Genomic DNA, 25,600 nt, shown 5'->3' on the forward strand with positions numbered 1-25,600 from the left:
CTCCACTCATTCCATCCTATCCAGACTGAGTCTTGGTTTGCTCGCTGTCATCCTACCATCTCAAAGCATTGATTCTGGGCACCTACAACCTCACCTGCTTCTGACGAAAAAGAGAAAGAAAGCTGGGTGCCAGCCATGTGCAAGTGATGCGTCTGACCAAATCTGTGGATGACTTCTCTCAAAGGCTTAAATAGATCATGCGTAAATGTGGAGTTGCCCGTATGTGAAATAAGCTTTGCCATGGTGAACTGAAATGCGTTCAGTGTGCTCAGAGGGACATGTTTGAGCCTAATACATCCCCAACCATAATCAATAGGCAGAGACTGTGTTATCAAAGTCACTTACTTATCTGCCTAAAATGGGCATGTGTGGACAAGATCCACGATACAAAAGAAACAGCATGTATTCTGGGTTTATTTCCAGTCATGGGCTAGCCAACAAGGTGTAGAAGTTATGGACTGAACCACTGGTTCAGAATGGCCTCTTGACTCTGATGATAATGATCAGGTGTCCACAAAGGGGTATTTAATAGAGTTAGGCAAACAGCTCCCTGACAACATGTTTGGACATGATTTAATTTCTAGAGAAAATAAACTTCTGTCCTGCAGCCATCATGAGAAAGACAGGCTTGCCTGTATTGCAATATCTGAAGTAAGCTTTGTCATGATAAAGCTGAAATGTGTTCAATGTGCTCAGAGGAAAGAACTTTTTCAAGGTATTCAACCCGGAAAAATGTTTCCTTTTTTTAATGACAACCAATCCGTCTAGATTCAAGATAAAGTGACAATGCCTTGAGAAATGGCTTTTGATGTGCCCAGCCTGCATGTTAAATCAGGTCCATTCCTCGCCACAACCCTCCATCCCACTTCCTTTTAAAATAAAATTTTTAAATCCTGCATTCAGCTCCTTCATAAAGGTTGTCTCTGGTTAGATGGAGCAGCAAAACCTTAAGATATCACATCATAATACTTCCATGTGAAAATGCATACAGAAGATTCTGTATAGAACTGAGCTGGTAATTACACAAAATGAATGTGTTACACTAGGTTTTGTTGAATACAGTACATCTGTGCTGAGGGAGGAAAGAGCTTGTATTCAGTTCACATCCCCAATCCCTGAGGTAAAAAGGTAAAGGACCCCTGGATGGTTAAGTCCAGTCAAAGGCGACTATGGGGTTGGAGCACTCATCTTGCTTTCAGGCTGAGGGGGCCAGCATTTGTCCACAGACAGTTTTCCGGGTCATGTGGCCAGTGCGACTAAACTGCTACTGGTGCAATGGAACACAGTGATAGAAGCCAGAGCATACGGAAACGCCGTTTACCTTCCCGCCGCAGTGGTACCTATTTATCTACTTGCATTGGTATGTTTTCGAACTGCTAGGTTGGCAGAAGCTGGGAAAGAACAACGGGAGCTCATCCCGTAGCGCGGATTTGAACCACTGACCTTCCGATCAGCAAGCCCAAGAGGCTCAGTGGTTTAGACCACAGCCCCACCCACTCCCTGCCAATCCCTGCACAGAGGCTTGGTGTTACTGAATGCAATCTGACCAACCCCGGCTTGTGCTACATGGAAAAGGCCACAGGTTCAATCCCCAGCATTACCAGGTAGAGTTGTTGTTGTTGTTGTTGTTGTTGTTGTTGTTGTTGTTGTTGTTGTTGTTGTTAAATGTATTACCTGCCCTTCACCAGCTGGTCCCAGCAATGTAAGATTCAGGATCAAAAATAGTTAAAGAAAGGAGATTCCAACTAAACATTAGGAAGAACTTTCTGACTATGAAGAGCTGTTCAACAGTGGAACGGACTACCTCAGAAGGTGGTGGACTCTCGTATGCAACAACAGCAGCAAGAATACTTATCGCAAAGTATTGGAAGATATAAGATTTGCCCACCCTGGAAGAATGGCAGATGCAAGTGATAGACTATATGGAGATGGCAGAAATGACTGGCAGAATCCGAGACCTGGGAGAAGAGTCGGTGGAAGAGGACTGGAAGAAATTTAAAGACTACCTGCAGAAACATTGTAAAATGTCTGAATGTTAAAATGATGTTGGGCTTAAAGAGAATATGGCATTAGTGATCTAGTCAAAAGGAGTATGAAAAAATTCTTAAAAAGAAAAGGGGGGAAAAGATTAGAGTAATATTATGTCAAATTTAAACAAAATGGCACAAGGGTTTAAGTTATTAAAAATGGTTAAAATTTGAGAATGAGAAGAGAAGGAAAATTGGAGACATAATAGGTTGAAATATATAACTATAAACGAGGTTTGAAAGAGGGTTAGAATTTGCTGAATTTGATTGTGTGAAGGGGAACACAAAGAAGGGAGATGTGAGGAAGTCAAGAAAGAAGGTTATATAGATAATAAGTTAAAAAAATGGATTTTCTCTTGTTTATGTTTTTATTGTGTTTTTTTCTGTTTCTTTATGATGTACTTTTTCTTTTTGTTGTTTCTATTATATAAAATCTTAATAAATATCTTAAAAAAAAGAAGAAGAAGGTGGTGGACTCTCTTTCATTGGAGCTTTAATATGTACAGTGGTACCTCGGGTTAAGAACTTAATTCGTTCTGGAGGTCCGTTCTTAACCTGAAACTGTTCTTAACATGAGGTACCACTTTAGCTAATGGGGCCTCCCACTGCCACCGCACGATTTTTGTTCTCATCCTGAAGCAAAGTTCTTAACCCAAGGTACTACTTCTGGGTTAGCGGAGTCTGTAACCTGAAGTGTCTGTAACCCGAGGTACCACTGTATAACCATCTGTCAGGGATTCTTCAGCTGTGATTCCTGCATTACAGGAGGACAGAGCAGCAGATGACCCTTGGGATTCTATGTAAGAGGCAGTATCAGAGCTGGAGGACAAGGCAAAGATATTCGCAGTGTGAAACAGTAAGTGGTGTGGCCTGGAGGAAGAGTATTGAGGCATATACAATATTGAGGTATACAGTGGTACCTCGGGTTACATACTCTTCAGGTTACATACGCTTCAGGTTACAGACTCCGCCAACCCAGAAATAGTACCTTGGGTTAAGAACTTTGCTTCAGGATGAGAACAGAAATCGCATGGGGAGGCAGCGGGAGGCCCCATTAGCTAAAGTGGTGCTTCAGGTTAAGAACAGTTTCAGGTTAAGAACGGACCTCCGGAACGAATTAAGTACGTAACCAGAGGTACCACTGTATAAAGTGTCCTGGAGGGCCACATCTGGCTCCGGGCCTGAGGGAACCTGTTGCCCATAATATGTTATTGAACTACAGCTGTCATCCCTGACCACTGGCCAAGTTGACTGGGGCAGATGGGACCTGGAGTCCAACATTAACTGCAAGCGCCCTCCCTGCCCCCACCGCTGCACACCAACTGGTGGCTGGTATCCACTCCTCTGCAATGCAATCCAGGGATATATGGGGGGGAGGGGATACTGGGATACGTTTCCATACTATGAAAAGAAAAAACGGCAGATCTCTGGAAAAAAAAGAACAGTTTAAAAACTGTTAATTAGGCGTGTCGTGTTGTCTCTTCTCAAATATTTCTGGCACATGGTTCCTCTGTCTGCCACTCGTGGCAATTGCCATGCCCTATTTGTGAGCTTCCCAGAGGCACTTGGCAGGGAGACAGAGAACGCTAGACTGGATGAAACATTGGTCTGATCCAGCAAGGTAATTATGTACGTTGGAGGGCAGCCTGTTTTAAAGCAGTTTCTTTCAACTAGAAAAAGGAAAAAGAAAGAAAACCACTATCCAGCTATATTTGATTTAATATATATATTTTTTTACGGAGGTTTTGCACAATCAAAACACACCGCAAACACAGAATTTCCCTTCTGGCCCTGAGCATCACTCCTTCCACTACTTCATTTCAGAACTGTGGGGCCAGCCTGATAGCAGCTTTAAAGCAGGGGCGGCAAACCTTTTTTTAAAAAATCCTGAGAGCCACATTCCAAAGTGTGCAACCTTCTGGGGTCATGTGTCAGAAGTGGGGGGGGAGGGATCAGAGGGAAAAAAGGATGCGGAGCAATAGATGTGACCGGGACTGGCCCACCCATGAGGCAAGATGAAGTGACTGCCTCAGGCAGCAGGATCCATAGGAGCTGCAGATCCAACCTCCAAGGAATGCTCTACAGAAGGTGCTGCTGGTCTCCTCCCACCCCTAGGGAGGAAATGGTGGACCCTCTAGGGCAGTGTTTCTCAATCTGAGGGTCCCCAGATGTTGTTGGACTACAACTCCCATCATTCCTAGCCAGCATGACCAGTGGTCAGGGATGATGGGAGTTGTAGACCAACAACATCTGGGGACCCACAGGTTGAGAACTGCTGCTCTAGGGTCTCTTGAGCTCTGCCTAGTGTGATTCAGAGTGGACCAATTCCCCCCCCCCCGGCTCCTGTGAGGGCCTTTGATTCCCACTTGAACCATTGGGTAAGGCTGATTTGGTTCCCCCTCTTGTTCCCAATGTAGATATTTATTTCCCCTTTGTTCCTGATGTAGATCTACATCATCCCTTCTTTTTTGTGGTTTGCCTCAGGTGCCTAAACGTCTTGTGCCAGCCCTGGATGTGACTCTTATCTTTGTACAGTAGACCACATGCCAACCATTTGAACTTTCTACACAGACACCCCCATCCATCAACAAGAATTATCGCAGTTCAAGGACACATTCCAGACAGCTGAGGAGGAGGACGGCATGGATTAGGACTGGTTGGGGTGTGACCCCTGGGTAGATAGATTCCTGGGGGCCAAATGGGTAGATTCCTGAGGGCCTTGGAGAGTTGCATTCAGTCCCTGCATCTCAAGTTCCCCACCACTGCCTTAAATAAAATCCCACAGAAAGGAACAGAGCAGTCAGGAGGATGCTGTCTCTCTTTCAGTCTTGCAGACATTATTAGGCTATTATGAAGACAAAAGAAGATAAGGCACCCTGAATGTTTTGGATGAAAGATCAGAGCGGCCACTTATGCAACACTAAAGAAAGAGAGGACAGACTTGCACATTGTTTGCATAGGCAAAGTCCTATGTATAGATGCAAATTTATCAGTTCTATCTAGTATTAGTCCTACTCAGAGTAGGCCCACTGAAATTAGTAGGTATGATTAACTTAGCTCCATTCATAGCAGTGGGTCTGAATAAACCTTAGTTGAAAAAAAGCCCAGTGGCTAGAATTACAATGGAAATGCAAGGCATCTCACCATAGCAGGAAAGACTGTGACCAGGAGACAGCTTGGTCTGCTACCCAGGTGTGAACTGTTGATGGGCAACTTGAAGGCCCCTCCTGCTCTCCCTCCTTGGGGTCCTCTGTCTGTGGACCAGGCAGCTCTTCAAAAAGCACAACTTCCTGTGTGAAGTAGGGCACTTGGCCACCCTAGGAAAGATAGAATGCAAAAGTGATAATAAATTTGGGGGGGGGGGGGACAGAAGAATGAATATTTCACGGCGGTGATTTAAGTTCCTTCTTTATAATTTTCTCACGTCGCTGCGATTTTCCAAAAGGCGCTATCACTTTATGGCAGGTGGAGATAAATTTCTCACCCCTATTTCTTCTGCTACATGTCCTTTATTAAGTATATTTATATCCTTTCTCCTCCTGTCGTGGAACTCAGGGCACCATAAATAAGTTCCCCCAGGTAGGCTTCTCGTGCAGTTCTGAACCCGCTTAGCTTCATCAAGGTGCTTGCACCATACATCCTCAAACCATAAAAGACCTTCCCTTTTCTCTTGTGCCTAAGTCCTTCCTGGTGCACTGATTAAATTGTGATGCTATGCACATTTTCATGGGAGTAAGGCTCTTTGGTCAGATGAGTCTAGCTATTGAGTAACCTGAACAAGTTTATAGCAGTAGATACATTTGTAGCTTTCCAGTGCTGAAGAATTAACCTTTTGCTCGCTAATATTGCCCACACTGAAATGGCTTAACAAATTTAAATAGGTATAGCATCTTCTTGTCCTAAATATATTCAATGGGGTTCTTCATTCAGTCATACGTACACATTGTCTAGCAGCAGCACAGGCCCAGAATATATTGGGAAATATTTCCCCTGTGCCTTTAAACTTGATTCTATTCATGTGTACATAGAAAAAGTCCTGCTGTGTTAAATAATGCTTTCTCCCAGATAGGTAGGCATAGAATTGCAGCCTTACAGCACAATCCCAGTGGAGTCTATTCAGATGTAAGTCCCAGTGAGGTTTACTCCCGGCTAAAAGTGCATGTCTGCCGACGAAGGTCTGTATAGTTAAAGCTATGGTTTTCCAGTAGTAATGTATGGAAGTGAGAGCTGGACTATAAAGAAGGCTGATCGCCGAAGAATTGATGCTTTTGAATTATGGTGCTGGAGGAGACTCTTGAGAGTCCCATGGACTGCAAGAAGATCAAACCTATCCATTCTGAAGGAAATCAGCCCTGAGTGCTCACTGGAAGGACAGATCCTGAAGCTGAGGCTCCAATACTTTGGCCACCTCATGAGAAAAGAAGACTCCCTGGAAAAGACTCTGATGTTGGGAAAGATGGAGGGCACAAGGAGAAGGGGACGACAGAGGATGAGATGGTTGGACAGTGTTCTTGAAGCTACCAGCATGAGTTTGACCAAACTGCGGGAGGCAGTGGAAGACAGGAGTGCCTGGCGTGCTCTGGTCCATGGGGTCATGAAGAGTCAGACATGACTAAACGACTAAACAACAACAACAAAAGTGCATGTAGCAACTTTCCCCAACATGGCAACCATGCTGTCCAGATGTTTTGGACTTCAAACTAAAACAGCCCCAGCCAGCACTGAGTGATGGGAATTGTAGTCCAGAGCATTTGAAGAACATGAGGCTGGGGAAGCCGGCTATACAACAGGAGTAGAGAAACTGTGACCCTCCAGATGCCATTGGAGCCCAACTTCTATCTGCTCTAGTCACCATGGCCAGTGGTCGCAAGGATGATGGGAGTTGGAGTCCAACAGTATCAGGAGGCTCACGTGTTCCTCCACCTTGTTTTAATGTAGCATTAATGTCTTCACCTTAATGTCTTCAGGTGAAGCCTCACTCTGCAGGTGCAAAGTGTAACCAAGGCTGTGCCTTCCAGTTTGTAGAACAGCCTTCCTGATGATGCCCACTGAGTAGGGACGGGGGGATAAAGTCAATTCAGTTGGCCTTTAAGGGTGAACCTAAGTATTCTGCACTTTCCTAAACCATCTGAGAACTGAAACGCAGCCATCCTTCAAAATTTACACTTCTCTGAATTTTGCCCTATGGTTTTCCAGTCAAGTAACGTGTACAAAACTGTACATACTGGGGTAAAATGTGCATTAAAATACTCTTTACAAAAATGTGTCTAAGGCTACAATCCTGTTTCCATTTACTTGAGAATGAGCCCCACTGAACTCAGTGGGACTTGCTTCTGAGTAGACTAGACGTGCGTAGGCTTGCATTGTAATAAATTCTGGAAAAGATAAATAAATAGGGGCTGAGAAAATGAGACAATTTTGAAAAATAAATTTTGCTTTACTGCTTCGTTCTATTGATAGATATGGCATTCCCAGACATGGTAGGTAAGATAGCCAACAAGTCCTGTCTCTAATGAGGAGGCTATATGTCTTCCTCCCTTTCTTTTTAAGTGACTTATCTCTTCTTATTTTTTTAAAAAAATGCTTTAATGGTTTATTCTTGTGAAGCAAACCTGTAGGGCTGTCCACCAGTTGCAGAATTTTTAACTGATCCATGCTCATTTTAACTAGTTAACTGATTAAACATTTGATTCTCTTCCCATTAATTTACAGTGCCAAAGCCCCAACACCAATTCCTGTTTGGACAGATTGAAAGATGTGTGTGATTGGTTGCTTCCGACTTGCTAAACAAAAAGTTATTGCTTATTCTTCGAAGGGAAAGCTAACTTAATACTTTTATTCCAGTAACACACTGGAACCTAAATAGCATCAATAAAACAAAGAACAAACAACCCCAAGTGTGCTCTTAAATTGCTCTGCCAGATTCATCAGTTAAGCTTTGGTTGGTTCATCTATTGATTAAATGTGGTAGCCCTACAAACAAGCTGTTGTGAATTCATCATTTCCCCTACCAAATGGCCAGCAGCCTGGAAACTCCATTCCTCATTGTTGTCTCTGTGGGTGTGAAAGAGCCGGGAGGAAATTTTGGCCATCTCACCTGCCCTGTCTGGGAATGCTGTTGGCACATGGCAATGTTCCGCAGTTTTCTGTGCATCAGATAACTTGTTTCAAATTGACACATTCCCTGTCACTCAAAGGGTTTCTGAAAAGGACCACTGAGAGGGAAGCCTGAGAAGGACGGGTGACCCCCCCCCCCAAGGGAGAGAAGCTTGAACCGCAGTTATCAATCAAACCAGGACCACATAGCACCTTGGGGAGGTGGGAATCTGCTTCTTTTTCAACACCTACTTAATGCTCTTTAGGCTGCCTCTCTCTCAGCAGACATTAGCTCATGCTGACTCTTGCAGCAGCTTATATTGCTATGTTCCAACTCTTACACCCATTCAGCAATGTATGCCTTCAGATTTCCCATCAGTACAAGGAAATTTTCCCACACACTTACCAAGCTAACTTACATTTGCACCAGGCCCTAGACAGCAACACAACTGCCTTCATGCCTTCTTCCTTGGAGAAGGAACAATGGCCTTGCTGAAGAGTTTAACTTGTGCTTTTCCTTCTTTCTTTCTTTCTTTCTTTCTTTCTTTCTTTCTTTCTTTCTTTCTTTCTTTCTTTATTTCGGTAAAGGGACCCCTGACCATTAGGTCCAGTCATGACCGACTCTGAGGTTGCGGCGCTCATCTCGCTTTATTGGCCGAGGGAGCCAGCGTACAGCTTCCGGGTCATGTGGCCAGCAGGACTAAGCCACTTCTGGTGAACCAGAGCAGCGCACGGAAACACCGTTTACCTTCCCACCAGAGTAGTACCTATTTATCTACTTGCACTTTGATGTGCTTTTGAACTACTAGGTTGGCAGGAGCAGGGACCGAGCAACGGGAGCTCACCCCAGCGCGGGGATTCGAACCGCCGACCTTCTGATCAGCAAGTCCTAGGCTCTGTGGTTTAACCCACAGCGCCACCCATGGCCCTTCTTTCTTATTAGACACTGCATATTTTAGTTCTGGAGAGGATGAGAACACACTCCCGAAACACCAACAATTAAATTTCCATTTGGTCAAGGATACCCCAAATTGTGGGGCATTGCTGCGGAATGAGGGCAGCAGCCTTCCTAATGTTTGCTCAGGTAAATGCTCCTCTGCTAGAGTGACAGTGGCTGCCCACACACCATACATTTGAAGCACAATTAAAGCACATGACTTCCCCTCCCCAAAGAATCCTGGGAACCTGTACTAGGGTGCTGGCCAATTGTAGCTCGGTGGGGGGGGTGGTAAACTACAGTTCCCAGGATTATTTGTTGGAAGCCAACTTGGCGAAGGCTGATGTAGTAGTGGCTCTCCAGAGTTTCAGCTGTGGGTCTTTCTCAGTTCCAGTTGGAGACACCAGAGGCAGAACTTGGAACCTCTTGCATATAAACCTGTTTTCTACCCCTGAGCTGCAGGCTGTTCCTATGAATGATATAAGAGCGTATGGCTCAGTTGGTAGAGCATGAGACTCTTAATCTCAAGGTTGTGGGTTTGAGCCCCAAGTTGGGCAAAATATTCCTGTTTTGCAAGGGGTTGGGCTGGATGACCAACTCTACAATTCTATGATTCTATTCCATGAAAATGTTAATTCCATCTCTCTCTCTCTCTCTCTCTCTCTCTCTCTCTCTCTCTGTGTGTGTGTGTGTGTGTGTGTGTGTGTTTGTGTGTCCTTCCTTTTGTGGTGGGGGAAAGAGACCAGTATTTTTGCTGTTCATAAAATAAAAAGAGAACACTGTAATGTCAGTCCTTTTCCTGATTCCACCCCCTTGTTCTATTGCCTTGTGCTCTACTCTAAACTGGCACACTGACCAGCCAGCTGCCTACCAGTGCTTTAAAGATGTGTGGCAATAAACTGTAGATTTCCTCCACCACCACCTGAACGCTTGCAGTGAAACAAAGCACAGAAGAACAGGACTCTTACCTAGACATCATATTTTAACTTGCTTACTAATGAAATTAGGAAAAATATGAAGTCTGCCTTAACAAAAGCCACGTATGTAAGCACAGTCTCCAATGAATTTCTCCATCCAGAGTGACATGCAAAATATTAAACCTTGAAAACAAGGGATCTTTTGTCAAAATACAGAGGCTCAGCCACACCATCTGTTATCTGGCTCCTGTCAGCTGATGAATTCCAGCACAGCTCACCAGGAGAGCTTGCTCCATGTGGCACTATTCCTGTACTGATAGCCGGTCGCTCAGTTCCTTTATGGATATGATTCACAAAAGATTCAAGGAATGACCTCAGTTAACTAGTCTTCTTTTGGCTCACCAGTGGGAAAGAGGCCAGTGTTCTTCAGATGTGAGTTTCCAGGTGGTATAGGACTTCTTCTTCTTTGGCGTAGCTGAGCAAGATTGTCTTCCATGAACACTGTCTTAACAGTGCATCTGTAAGTGACTGTGGAGGCCAATTCTGGATCCATACGTCCTTCTACAGTGGGGATATAGGTTTCTGGGCAGGAGTTGATCACAGTGAGGGTTTGCCAAATGTACCTTCCTCTTAGCACATTTCTCCCTTTCATCCTGAGTTTGAGCATCTTCAAAGTCCATGACACCTTTGGTAAAGACTGTTCTACAATTGGAGCACTTGCAGCCCAGTGTTTACACTACATTTTTTAGATTTGCCTTGAGAAAGTCTTTAAACCTCTTTTATTGACCACCAGCATTACGCTTTCCGTTTTTAAGTTTGGAATAGAGTAGTTGCTCTGGAAGACGATAATCAGGCATCCAAACAACATGACCAGTCCAACAAAGTTGTTGTTGAAGAATCATTGCTTCAACACTGGTGATCTTTGCTTCTTCCAGTACACTGACATTAGTTTGTCTGTCTTCCCAAGTAATGTGTAAAAAATTTTCAGAGATACCATTGGCAGAATCTTTCAAGGAGTTGGAGATGGTGTTTTTATGTAGTCTGTGTTTCACGAGCATACAGTAAGTTTGGTAGTACAATAGCTCTGTAAACAAGCATTGTGGTTTCCCTGTGAATGTCCCAGTCCTCAAACACTCTGTACTTCAATTGGGGGAAAGCTGCACTCGCAGAGTTCAAGCAGTGCTGGATCTCTGCATCAATGTTGGCCCTTGTGGTAAGATAACTGCCAAGGCAGGAGAAGTGATCAACACTTTCCAATGTTACATCATTAAGCTGGATTGTATAGGACTACAGCTCCCATCAACCCCAGCCAGCTTAGCCAATGGTCAGGGAGGATGGGAGTTTTAGTTCAACAACATGCAGGGATGCTAGACTGTAAAACGCTAGAATAGACAACAGTGGGTGAGAAGCATCAATAGTTTGACTATGTAATGCAGCTTTATATGTGAATTTGGTCAGTAATATTTCAAATAAGCCCACGTACGACAGTTACTGAACAAGTCACCATAAAAGGGGACTTGTATTTATATCTAAAAACCAAAATTAAGAAATACACATATAATGTAGGGTTGCGCCATAAGTCCTGCAAACTTGTTTAAAAATAGCTCAATAACTTCTTTTTTTTAGATTTTGCAAAAACTAAAAAAACAACACCATAAAACCTCAACAACTTTGCAAAAAAAACCCCAAACAACTCAACAACTTTTGTGTCTGGATTTTCACTTTTGCAATAGGGCAACGCTAATATAATGCAGATAGCACAATTCATCTCACCGTACTTGGCAAGACTGTGGCAAAGTGATCTGCATGCATGTTCAGTCTGCCACCCGGGTGCTAACTCCTGAAGGGCATTTCCAAGGCCTCTCCTGACTTCCCTTCTTAGAATTAACCATCTTACCAACAGTAAACAATCTTTTCTATTATAGTGAGATGTATTGTCTGTCTACTTAAATTATAGCAATTATTTCCAAATTTGCATCCGTACATAAATTAGCATCTGTAAATTTCATCCATATCTGTTTTTTTCTTTTATTTTGTTGTGCCCTCTTCTGTTCCTCTTCTTTTGGGAGATGGCAAAGTGACCACCCTATGCTGCCGCCATATGCAGAAGGGCATATTATTTTTCCCTTTTACTGCTCAGAGGGAGGAAGCTCTGTCCCCAGTGTCTGATGTCTGTCCCTATGTAACTTTTCCCTTCCATCTTCCCTTCCAGGCTTCATGTTTTTCTACCCACCATTCCCATTGGGAGCATGTTAGTTGGTCTGGACTCACAAAGTGCTTTGAAGACATCAGCAAATGAAAACACCCTTGGCGTTAAATGGAGGAGGAGGAGGAGGAGACGACACTCAGCTGAGCCAAACCTATTTTCTTAGAGTTCTCATGTTTGGCTATGTTCTTGTGACTTTTAAACGTGCTAGATGCATGACTGCTACCCACCCACTCACTCACTGCCAATCCTCTTCAAATAGCCATCTATGCTAGTGGCCGTCCCAACATCCTGTGGCAACACATTCCTTCAGTTAATTATACCTGGGTGAAGCAGTTCCTTTCCTTTATGCAAAGCCTCTTGCCAGTTGGTTTCATCAGTTGAATTTTGGTTGCAGCATTTGGTGGGAAACAGAATATAATCTTTTTTTTTTTTAATAAATTTTTTATTAAGAATTTTGTTAATACAATAAAGAAAAAAAGACAGAATAAACAAAGAACAAACAAAGAATAAAGCAGATATAAAGTTATACATCTTGTAATAACCATCTTTTCTTCATTTTTTCCCTTTTGGACTTCCTCACGTCTCTCGCTCCTACTTTCCAAGTTAATAAAACTTTAGCCAGCAACATATCACCTTATTTTCATTCTTCTTGTACAGAATTCCAATATTTTATCCATAACTTTGAATATTTTTGTCAAAATCCTGAATACCTAGTTTTAACATGATAATCATTTAAAATTTATCTTTCTCATGAAATTCACTCATTCTCATATTCTTTTCAGCTAACTTTATGGTGCCCTGTTGTTTTCAAATCTCTCATCCTTCTTAACACTCATATAATTTACAGTGTTTTTGAAGATAATCCTTAAATTTCTTCCAATCCTCCTCCACTGCTTCTTCTCCCAGGTCTCGGATTCTGCCGGTCATTTCTGCTAACTCCATGTAGTCCATCAATTGCATCTGCCATTCTTCCAGCGTGGGCAAATCTTGAGTTTTCCAATGTTTAGCGACAAATATCCTTGCTGCTGTTGTTGCATACATAAATAATGTTTGGTCCTTCTTTAACACCCTCTGGCCAACAATGCCCAAAAGGAAGGCCTCTGGTTTCTTAGGAAAGGTATACTTAAATACCTTTTTCAGCTCATTATATATCATTTCCCAGAAGGCCTTAACCCTAGGGCAAGTCCACCAGAGGTGAAAGAATGTTCCTTCAGTTTCCTTACATTTCCAACACTTGTTATCTGGCAGGTGATATATTTTGGCTAGCTTGACTGGGGTCATGTACCACCTATATATCATTTTCATAATATTTTCTTTCAAGGCATTACATGCCGTAAACTTCATACCGGTAGTCCATAACTTTTCCCAGTCAGCAAACATAATATTATACCCAATGTCCTGTGCCCATTTTATCATAGCTGATTTAACCGTTTCATCCTGTGTATTCCACCTCAGCAGCAAGTTATACATTCTTGAAAGTAATTTAGTCTTAGGTTCTAACAGTTCTGTTTCCAATTTCGATTTTTCCACTTGGAATCCTAACTTTTTATCCAATTTAAAAGCCTCTTTAATCTGAGCATAATGTAACCAGTCTCGCACTTTATCTTTGAGTTTCTCCATACTCTGCAATCTCCAATTGTCTCCATCTCTTTCTAATATTTCCCAATATTTCGGCCATTTGACCTCCATATTGGGTCTTTTCACAGCCTTAGCTTCCATAGGTGATAACCACCTTGGGGTCTTGTTTTCTAATAAGTCTTTATATTTTATCCAGACATTAAACACTGCTTTCCTTACAATATGGTTCTTGAAATTCTTGTGAATCTTAACCTTGTCATACCACAGATACGCATGCCATCCAAAAGCATTGTTAAATCCTTCCAAGTCTAAAACATCAGTGTTTTCAAGAAGCAGCCAATCTTTCAACCAGCAAAAAGCTGCTGATTCATAATACAACCTTAAGTCTGGCAGGGCAAACCCCCCTCTTTCTTTAGCATCAGTTAATATTTTAAACTTAATTCTGGGCTTTTTGCCCTGCCAGACAAATTTAGAGATATCTCTTTGCCACCTCCCGAAACACTCCATTTTATCCACAATCTGTAAAGTCTGAAAAAGAAACAACATCCTTGGCAATACGTTCATTTTTATAGCAGCAATTTGGCCCAACAAGGAAAGTTTCAGTCTTGACCAACTTTCTAAATCCCTCTTAATTTCTGACCAACACTTTTCATAATTGTCCTTAAATAAATTCAGATTCTTTGCTGTTATGTTCACCCCTAGATATTTTACTTTTTTAACCACGTTTAACTCTGTCTCTTTCTGAAATCTTTCTGACTCTGAAGCTGTCAATTTCCCCCCCAATACCTTAGTTTTTTGTTTATTTAGTTTAAATCCCGCCACCCGACCAAACTCTTGAATCAGTTTGTAAAGCCCTTTTCGTACTAGATTCTGGCTCCTGTAGGGTCAAAACTAGGTCATCTGCAAAAGCCTTAAGTTTGTACTGACCTGAATTCCTTCCACCAACCGGTCCCCTCTAATCATATTCAAGAGCACTTCCAGGACCGAGATAAATAACAGAGGGGAAATAGGGCAACCTTGTCGTGTTCCTTTTTCAATTTTAAACTCTTCTGTCACCACATTATTAACTATCAATTTAGCCTTTTGTTCTGAATAGATTGCATCTATCCCATTTTCAAATCCCCGTCCCACTCCCATCCCTTCCAAGTTTTTCTTCATAAACTTCCAAGAAACGTTGTCAAAGGCCTTCTCCACATCTATAAATATTAATACTGCTCTTGTATTAATATTTGTTTGCAAAAGTTCCAAGATATCAATAATGTTCCTTGTGTTAGCAAACAAATGTCTTCCTGGGAGAAAGCCTGCCTATTCTTTATGGATCACTTCGCTTAAAACCTTTTTAAATCTGTTTGCTAAAATGTCTGCAAAGATTTTGTAATCCACATTTAGAAGGGAAATGGGGCGGTAGTTCTTAAGTTGTGTCTTTTCCAATTCAGATTTAGGTATCAATGTGATGAAAGCTTCTTTCCACGTTTCCGGTGCTTTTCCCCCCTCCATAATCTCATTGCAAACCTCCATTAGTGGATGTATCAAGTAGTCTTTCAATATCTTATAATATTTGGAGGTAAGCCCATCAGGCCCTGGAGATTTGCCCAATTGCATGTTCTGAATGGCAACTTCAATCTCTTGTCGAGTTATTTTACAATTCAGGATTGATCTGTTTTCTTGAGACAACATTGGTAATCCATTCTTTATCAGAAATTGTTCTATCTCAACCTCATTTTGTGGCCCTTGAGTATATAGTTGTTTGAAGTATCTCTGGAAGCACTTCCTAATCTCCACAGGGTTCTGAATATTTCTTCCTTCAATCTCTAGATTAGTGATTGTGTTTAATTTTTGTCTCTTTTTCAACTGCCATGCTAGCAGTTTTCCACATTTATTTGCCGAGTCGAATGATCTTTGTTTCATTAACTTGACTTTCCACTCCACTTCCTGATTTATCAATTTGGAGTATTGTGCTTGGTGAAATTTAATTTCTTTCAAAATCTCCTTTGACTTCGGTTTCAATCTTAACTTCTTCTCACATTCTTTAATTTTCTCCAAAATCTTATCTTTTTTCTCATTTTGTGCTCTTTTCTTTGCAGCGTTCTGTTGTATCAGAAACCCCCTCATAACCGCCTTACTTGCATCCCAGATGATTCTTTTTTCCACAGTGGTGTTCAAATTTATCTCAAAATAGTCCTTCAAAGCTTTTTGGGCCTTTTTGATGATCTCCTGGTCTCTAAACAAATTGTCATTCATCTTCCATCTAAAGGAACCGGTTGGGATTAGTCTCATGTCCATCTTTACAGCGTTATGGTCGGAGCAGGTCTTTGGGCAGATTTCCACCTGTCTCGTCTTAGGTGCCAGACCTCTAGTTATCCACATTTGGTCGATTCTTGTCCATGTCAGTTGGGCTTCAGAAAAGAATGTTCCCTCTCTTCCCAGGGGGTTCTTTGTCCTCCAAATGTCAGTCAAGTCCATATTATCAGTCAGTTCAAAAAAGGTTTCAGGTAGTCTGCCATCTTTTGTCACATTTTGGCTTTGAGACTTGTCCATGTTGGTTGATGCCACCCCGTTCATATCTCCCAGGGAAACAGAATATAATCAAGTCTCTCTGCATATTTCAGAATTATATGAAACTCTTATCATGTCTCCTTAAGCCTTCATTTTTCTAAACTGAAAGCAAAAAAAGGGGGAAGATTCACCCAACTCTCTCGCTGTCTTTTTGGCCTTGCTCTGTGACTCTAAAACATTTTTGTTTTCTATTTTACGTAGATAGGATGATCCAAAATTCCCACACATTATTCCAAATGTGTGTTCACCATAGATTCAGACAATGGAATCATTGGATAGTTGCTCTTTCATTTTCAATCCCTTTATTCATTCCTCACACTTCCAAAAAAGAAAAAGAAAAAACGTTGTGCGAATCCCATCCAGCTAGTTAAATGAGCAAAGAATCGAAACAGTGAAGAAAAAGAAAAACACATGATTGCAATAAACATTGTTTTGCCATTCATGACAGGGCTGAACTTTTTCCACATGTGATTACTCAGATTTTGGGAGAATGGTAAATTGAAATGATATGTAGATGCAGAGTTACCATTAGGTCCACTGATACATCTACTTAGTTTCTGGAGCTGCAATTTTATGAATACAGTGGTACCTCGGGTTAAGTACTTAATTCATTCCGGAGGTCTGTTCTTAACCTGAAACTGTTCTTAACCTGAAGCACCACTTTAGCTAATGGGGCCTCCTGCTGCTGCCGCGCCGCCGGAGCACAATTTCTGTTCTCATTGTGAAGCAAAGTTCTTAACCCGAGGTACTATTTCTGGGTTAGCGGAGTCTGTAACCTGAAGCGTATGTAACCTGAGGTACCACTGTACTTATATGGGAGGAAGTTTCCCTGAACACAGCGAGACTTACTTCTGAGTAAGTGTGTATAGGATTCTGCTGCCTGCACCTAAAATGTTACATGGTTTAGGCTTTAATCCTATAAATACCTATCTGGGAGTAAGCCCCATCGGGATTTATTTTTCAGTACACATGTATAATATTGCACTACTAGTGGTGGATCTGCTAGAAACTGCAAGGATTTTTCCTTTGGGAAGTAGTACAAACAGTTCCATCAAAACTGGCATGTTTACCAAAAATATCATAGATAACGAATGGGTTTTCTGTATGCGATGATATTTTTGAGTGGTTGAATTGGATCACGTGGGTCATTATTATGAACTTTGCTTTTTATTTTGCACTTAGAAGTGTTACCTATAAGGAAGTTTCCTGCTGTCAAATGTGAGCAAGATCCAAACAGTCCCATGTGCAAAGTGAAAACACATGCTGATTCCCTTCCCCACCCCCTGCTTCAACCCCCTCCCACCCAGAAGGGTCTTCTAATATTCTGTAGTGGTTCTCAGGGAGCATGGGAAGCTGCCTTAGTATACTGAGTAAGACCATTGGTCCATCTAGCTCAGCACTGCTCACACTGACTGGCAACAGTTTTCCAGGATTTTGGACAGGGTTTCTCCATATACCTATTTGGAAATGCTGGGAATTGAACCTGCGGCCTCTTCAAAACAGATGTTCTACCACTGAACTATGACCACTGTCAGAGGGGCGCAAGAGGTCAGCAAGGTAAGACCCCCGTACACAAAAAGAAGCCATGTAGTTCTCTAGATTTCACCCTCAGGGATTAGTACAAACCCAGTACAATTTACCAACCTAGATTCCCAGCATGTCTCAGCGGCATCTACGCTGGCTTGGTCATGTTGACAGAATGGAAGAAGGCGGGATCCCCAAGGAGCTGTCTTCAGACACCAGGCCCACCGGCAGGCCAACTCCATATTACAAATGTTTCCTCCAACCTATCGGATTATCCCCATGATGGGTAAACCCAAATTTATAGGGGGAAAGCATGGAGGCTGATGTTGTTTGAAGGTAATATCATGTGGACAACGCAAATTAAATGGTAGTGAAACAGCTGCAAACACACGGTCAGCTCCAGTGTGTCCTCCTCCACAATATAGCCATCATGACTACTAGTAACAACTGATAGCCTTATCCTCCATGAATTTGCTTAACCCCCTTTTAAAGTTGCCCAGGTTGGTGGTCATCCCTACCAGGACATCTTGTGGCAATGAATACCATAGTTTAGCTATGTGCAGAGGGCTTCTGCTTCTAACACGTGCTTCTGGTCACCAATTCTTTGCCCTGTGGGAAAAGCTGATGATGCATGGGTTAATGACATTAAGGAGATGCAAAATGATAGGTTGAAGTGATTCTTATTATTGCTAATGCGACTGCTACCACAGCGTTAATTTTTTTCAAGCTGCCAGTGTACCTCACAGATATCCCCTGAGTTATGACAGGAAAAGCAAAGGAGTTTACTTGTGAAAGATTTCAAATCCACTTCTTTTTCTCTAAAACCTCACTTGTGTGCCCCAGGTAAAAGCTCTGGAAGGGCTGGCAAATCCCCCAGCGCTTTTGAAACAACACTCAGCTCACCAGTTTCTCTCTGGTTTGCGAGAAGCTCCGCGTTTTGGCCAAACTGCCCGAAAGCAGGGGTGGGTGGGGGAAGGTTTTGGACATTTGGTTTCATCAGAAGTTATGGAGCCAGATGAGGTCACCGCAAAGAGGTCACAGAGGATATGACACAGGAGTGGGATTTGGAGAGAAAAGAGGGGGATGGACGTGGGAACAAGGAGCCATTGTAACAAGACCTTCCAAGTGCAGGCCATAATCAGCTGTGAAAACTGGCAACCGTTCTCTCTGGTGGCCTGCAGACAATGCCGAGTTTCACATGTTCTTAACGTGGGCCTCAGTAAACAGAACGGCAAAAGAGCCGGCAAAGGAGAGTGCGATTAGACGTCTGAGGTCCAGGCAGGTCTCGTCTGCCGGGATCAGGCTGTCTGCCTCCTGGCGCAGGCCTGTATTAACTGATAGCAGGAAACAGGGGTTAAGGGAATGGAGGGGATTCAGGAAAGGGAGACGGCTGTCCTACCAGACTTGGTGGTGCAAATCCATGTTGTCTGATTATATACATAGCGGTATATCTGTGAAGCTACACAGATAATTGGAGTTTTGAGGTATTGGGGCAGGGGGAGAACACCACTCGCTTGTCACCTCTTGGTTGTGAGGGATACAGAGCCCCTCAGGGCTGGCCCTAAACATTTTCCTGTCTGAGGCGAAGGGCAAGATGGCGCCTCTTCTCACTGCATATACAGAAGCCAAGACCGTCCCTGTCATTAGGAAGAGCGAGGCAACCACCTCAGGCAGCTAGTTTAGAGAGTCATGAAGAAGCTGGCAATCATCAGTTATTTAGTTTATCACAGTGGTTTTACTCCCAGAGAAGCAGCAAAAAGCCTGCTGGTATGCATACCCTTCAATATGTCCTGCCAAAAACCAGGAAGCACTCCTGTCCCAGACGCGTCACATGACTTGTGTGAGATCATGGTGGTGTGGAATTATGGTACCCAAAATGGCCACCAAGCTCTCACATGAAAAAATGGGATGTCCCAGTTTTCCAAGGGGAGTTGAGGCATATGGGAATGTTCAACTTCAAGTACCAAAGTTACCTGATTGGCTTTTGGTGCTGTGGGCTTTGCTGTTGTGTGTGTATATGTGTGTATATGTGTGTGTTTGTATATGTGTATATGTGTGCAATTTGCTGTTCCACCACAGGCAGCAGAATGTTTTGGGTCAGGCCTGGCAGAAGCTGGTTGGACTGGCAGTTGAATCTCAGTTCACAATGGTGACAAGGCAACACACCTGAGGGGAGCAGGCTCCTTTAGGGGACATGGAGCAGGTTGTGTGGTATACACAGCTCTATCCTCAGACACCTTGCGGCTGGTCCCCAGCCCACAGCACCTGCTGCTTGAGACAGCCGCCTCACTCTGCCTAATGGTAGAGCTGGCCCTATCATTCCTTGCATGTCTGCTGCAGAGCAATCTCTTGTTTGTTTGTTGCTTGTGTATGTGTGTGTGCGCACGCTTGATTTTAAGGAAACCTATAAGTGGTTTACAAAAATATAAAATATTTTAATAATAAATAAATATTTTAATATTAAATAATTAAAATATAAAATAAAACATTAACATTCTCAATAAAAACAGTTAAATCAGTGTTGAAAAACATTCAAAAGTGCTGGTGAACAGCACTACACCCCTGCGAGGCAGTTGCCTCAGGCGGCAAATCCGGCCTCCCCCCTCCCCACAACCACCTCCTCTGTGCCCACCTGCCACTGCACCTGCCTCCGCCATGCCTGGCTGCCGCCACCTGCTCCTCTTCAGGCTCCTTTTACTACTATGCCACTTTCAGCGTTGAGGAAGAGGAGAAGGAGAGGGGCATTTTCTGTTTTGCCTAAAGCGATAAAATGTCTGGAGCCAGCCCTCATAAGAACTGTAGCTTTAAAAACCAGCACGTATAAATCAGGAGCGCTTCCACTGAGGCCCCTCTCCTCAAAAGCAATCCTCCACTCACCAAATGAAAACAGAACTTTTACTTCAGGGCCTCAGATTTATCCCCGAATGCATTTCCAGCTTCCCTGCCCTCCACCCGCCACTAATTGTCCCCAATGCTGGTCTGTCATTTCCCTCTTTTCCTTCCCAGCTTTCACCCACCAATTAAAGATCAAACACATTTCAGATTTCTATTGATTTTTTTTTTTAAAAAAAAAACATAACAGTATTAAAAATGAATAGCGTAAGCTTGGAGACTCCAGGATACCAATTCCCAAAAGCCAAATTAAAATTTTAACGCAGATTGTCTCCAGATAGTCAGCTGTGCTGACAAAGCATTCTGTTTTGCACTCGCGAGAACAAAGTGGGGAGATGAACACAATTCTTACGCTATACATTGTGTTGTATATGGAAAAGATAACTGTGGAAAGTGTATGATTCTGCAAAAGTTTGTTACAGACAATTTCTTACTTACCAGGAGCAAACAGAAATCTTAACCAATAGAAGAAACCCAGAGTACAATTTGGGAAGATGTTCTCCTACGCAAGTAGAGGATGGGTGGTCATTTATCAAGGATGCTGTTGTTTCAAGCCTCTTCCTTTGAGAGCCAGCTTGGCCTAGATGACCTCCAGCCCTAAAATTCAATGCTCCTATGAAACTCCATTGAAAGGAACAGAACCTACTCAAAAGCACTTATGTGCTGTTACACAGTTCTCATTTACGTCCATGAAACTTGCAGAAAAGAACTTCTCAGGAGATAGTGTCTCCAATGCTAAAAGGATGGTGGGTCTATTTTCTTGTTTGGCCAGCTGGTTTCTTGGCCTGTAGGTTACAGGGATTACTAGAGCTCTGCATGTGAGTTGGCTCCAAATGAACATTTGCTGGAAAAGTGACCGGCCTCCGTATTTTTCCATGTCTCTCTCTCTCTCTCTCTCTCTCTCTCACACACACACACACACACACACCTGAGCATTGGTTTATAGAATCTGAATTGTAATTCACTTATCGCTATCTTTTAGCTGTTTGGTACCGCATCATGTGGTATGTTTGACACATAATTATAACTTTTGATTTTCCTTTTAGTACAATGCATATCCAAACTGTTAAAAGAACAAACCTTATATATTATCTTTACAGTGGTACCTCGGGTTACATACGCTTCAGGTTACAGACTCTGCTAACCCAGAAATAGTACCTCAGGTTAAGAACTTTGCTTCAGGATGAGAACAGAAATTTTGCAGTGGCAGCGGGAGGCCCCATTAGCTAAAGTGGTGCTTCAGGTTAATAACAGTTTCAGGTTAAGATCGAACCTCCGGAATGAATTAAGTTCTTAACCTGAGGTGCCACTGTACTGTGAGGTCCTACCCTTCTGAAGAGAAATGCTTCTGAATACCAGTTGATGGAACCTGCAGGGCAGGGGGCCAGTGTTCTTGTGCCCGCCTCCTGCTTTGTGGGTTTCCTAATCAGCATCTAGTTGGCCACCGTGAATGCTGGATGAGTCACTGGCCTGATCCAGCCGGCTCTTCTGCTCTTCCTCTTGGTTTAAAAACATAGTAGTCCCGCTGGATCAGATCAAAGATCCATCTAATGTCTAGCATGCTGTTCTCACAGTGGCCAACATGATGGTGAAGCTCAGAAGATGGTGAAGCCCAGAAGAAGACATGAGGACAACACTTTTCATGATCTCCAGCAACTGGCATTCAAAGGTATGCTGCCTCTGATACTGAATACTGGCATCTATAACCAGTAGCCATAGATATCTGTCATTTAATTTACCAAGTCCTCTTTTAAAGTCTTCCAGGTTGACAGCCATCACAATTAAGAAGTTGCAATACCAGCAGCGTGTGACTCAAAATAAGGACCAGTTAACAAACAAAAAAAAAAGTCCAGAATTTTCACAGAATCATAGAATTGTAGAGTTGGAAAGGACCCCGAGGTTCATCTAGTCGAACCCCCCGAAATGTAGGAATCACAGCTATAGCATCCATGACAGATGCTCCTCTACCCTCCTTTTAGGAACCTCCAATGAGTCTGGAGACTCCAAAGGAAACCTGCAGTCCACATTTAGAGGGATTTACGCTGCAGATACTCTTAGAGAGCCAGTGTGGTGTAGTGGTTAAGAGTGATAGACTCGAAATCTGGGGAACCGGGTTCGCGTCTCCGCTCCTCCACATGCAGCTGCTGGGTGACCTTGGGCCAGTTACACTTCTCTGAAGTCTCTCAGCCCCACTCACCTCACAGAGTGTTTGTTGTGGGGGAGGAAGGGGAAGGAGAATGTTAGCCGCTTTGAGACTCCTTCGGATAGTGATAAAGCGGGATATCAAATCCAAACTCTTAGAGCCAACTGAGCCTCACTGCAGCCCCATCATTACACCTGCTCTTGCCTCTTCTGTGCCTCCCCGTCCCAGGACCTCTGAAGCAAAATCGGCTCACAATCTCAGCATCCATCCACTTCCCTTGACCTTTGCAAGGCCTTCTTCGTATTTCAGCATCTCTATGTGAAGGCAGAGCAAAGGGAAAGTCGGTCCTTACAGCTTTAACAGCCGAAAGCAGCGGTTCTGTGAGATGTGGCAGGGAAAGAGGAGGGTGGGGGGAGCCAGAACTGAACTGCCTGCATTTGATACTTTTACCTTCTGTTTGTCTGCCAGTCTCCGCTCTCTTAGAGCCCTCTTTCCTTTCCCTTTCATCCTCGCTGCCTTCTGTTCTGCCTCAATACTCTCCCCCCCCCCAGTCTTGCCTCATCTTCCTTTGCCACATCCCCATCTTGCTTATCCCTCCCCCCTTCCTCCTCCTCCTCCTCCTCCCATCGGCTCACTCCTTGCTTTGTTGTGGAATTCCTTGCCTGCCTGGTAGGTGGCACACAGCAGCGCTCAGGACAGAGAAGCATGCCAAATGCTGGGGGGGGCTGCAGACTTTCTGTCTGCAAGGGGACTTCCTGTCCCTACTTGGGACTTACTTCAAGAAATCCAAGGCAGGGCTGTTTCCCCCCTCCTGCCTCCTTTGCTGACAGAGCTGCCGCTGCCTGGAGCCATAATATGCTGAGCGCATAGAGGGATGTAAATCCCAGAGCTAGTTTAGTGGGGAAGACTGAAGAGAAAGGGAAAACAAAAACAGAGGGTTTGGTATTTTGGGAGGAGTCAAGTGTTGACAGGAGGCCGTGTGGCACAGGGTCCTCTTTATTATTTGGGGCCAGGGTTGCAAGGATGGAAGTGGGAGCAGGCAGTATACAGGCATGGTGAATATGTTTGCCCCACAGAGAGAAGATATGCGCTTGTGGTCTGTATACATATATCCTTCTAGGGTGGCAATGCTAGGGCAGTCCTTTGCAGAGGGGAGTCTTCTATTCAAAAGACCCTTTTGACGTTGACAGGTTTTGTTGTTGCTTAAACTTGTACAGTGGTACCTCGGGTTAGATACGCTTCAGGTTACAGACTCCGCTAACCCAGGGTTAAGAACTTTGCTTCAGGATGAGAACAGAAATCGTGCTCCGGCAGTGCAGCAGCAGGAGGAGGCCCCATTAGCTAAAGTGGTGCTTCAGGTTAAGAACAGTTTCAGGTTAAGAACGGACCTCCAGAACGAATTAAGTACTTAACCCGAGGTACCACTACATACTGCCTTGTACCTGCAGGTCTCAGGGTGGTTATGACATAAATAAAATCACAATATCAAAACACAAAATACATACGGTAATAAAAACAAAAACAACCCAGGTGAGCAGACTGAGCCACAGGCACATAGGTAACCTAGCCAAAGTCTTCCCCATTATGGTGAGTTGGGGTGTATTTCTATTTAACTTCCATTATTTCTATACCTTTGCATTTATGCATATAAATTAGAATGTGTAAATGTTGTGCAAATCTGTATCCTGCTTTGTCCTCTTTTCTGGGGGATGTGTTTCCTCTCTGGTGGCAAATAATGAGGGCAGCCACTATCTCCTCCTTTGAATCATGAACTATTGGTAAAAAATGGGTAACATTTTCTGATAATGCACTTCAATGCAGAAGTCATCCTTGTGCACTGCACTGCTTTGAGTGGGGTGTGCATCCAGATTATTATTAAAAGGTGTGCATTAAAAGCCTTTCTATGTAGAAAAAAATGCATGGTGTAATAAGATAAAATAAAACATTTTTTAAAAAAATAACAATCCCAACAAAAAAATGCATCACAACTGAACGGCAACAGCAAGGCTATGTACACATTACCAACTTAAAACACAGCAAGGTTGTTTCCCCCTCTAAATTTGGATTGAAGCTGTTTTGGGGGAAGCACATCAGAATGCAGCATTTCATAGGAAATGATAAGACAGATACAAGATGGAAATGGATTGTGGCCAATGTCATGCATCCCAAAGCAGCGGTGGGCACAGCCTAATACAAAAGCATCTGCACTGATATTCTGTTGGGACAAATCACACAAAAACTGTGTGATTCTAGTGGGATTGGAGCAAAATGTCATATGCTATAAAGAAAAGGCAAAGTCTAGAAAGGCGTAAAGACCACTTGCACAAGTGATATCTTTTGCATTTTCTGCATTAGTAATTGAATGCCTACATTTACTAGAAGTTGATTTAAAATGGATCACCTTCTAACCCCTGTTATTGGCATTCCCTCTTGTTATGTATTCAGAATGGCTGCAGTTCTCACTCTGGGACACTAGTATGCAAATGAAGGATGAGAGTTGCTTTCACCAATTGGGTAGTTAGCTGGAATTTGTTACTGTTACAAGTTATTGAGCATTATATAAGGCAGCCAGCTTCACTGTTGTTCAGAGAGACTTAGAGCAGTGCTAACTGCTGTAATAAAGAGCTGTTGCTTAAAAGAGCTGTGTCTGTCACCCATCTTTCCCACTATACAATACCTTTCTCTCTGCAAAAGGAGGGGTGCATCAAATTAACTTTGGTG

At 43.2% G+C, this 25,600-nt stretch overlaps 1 long non-coding RNA gene across 1 annotated transcript; it reads right to left on the reverse strand.

The window, feature by feature from the left end:
• Positions 1–23,401, reverse strand: LOC307218114. The gene is made up of 3 exons (XR_013839785.1): positions 23,330–23,401; positions 5,172–5,344; positions 1–100 (listed from the first exon to the last, which is right to left on the reverse strand). It is a non-coding gene; the product is annotated as an uncharacterized lncRNA (long non-coding RNA).
• Positions 23,402–25,600: the final 2,199 nt, after the last annotated feature.

Source organism: Podarcis cretensis (genome assembly GCF_951804945.1).
Source record: "Podarcis cretensis genome assembly, chromosome: 6".
Classification (NCBI taxonomy): domain Eukaryota; kingdom Metazoa; phylum Chordata; class Lepidosauria; order Squamata; family Lacertidae; genus Podarcis; species Podarcis cretensis.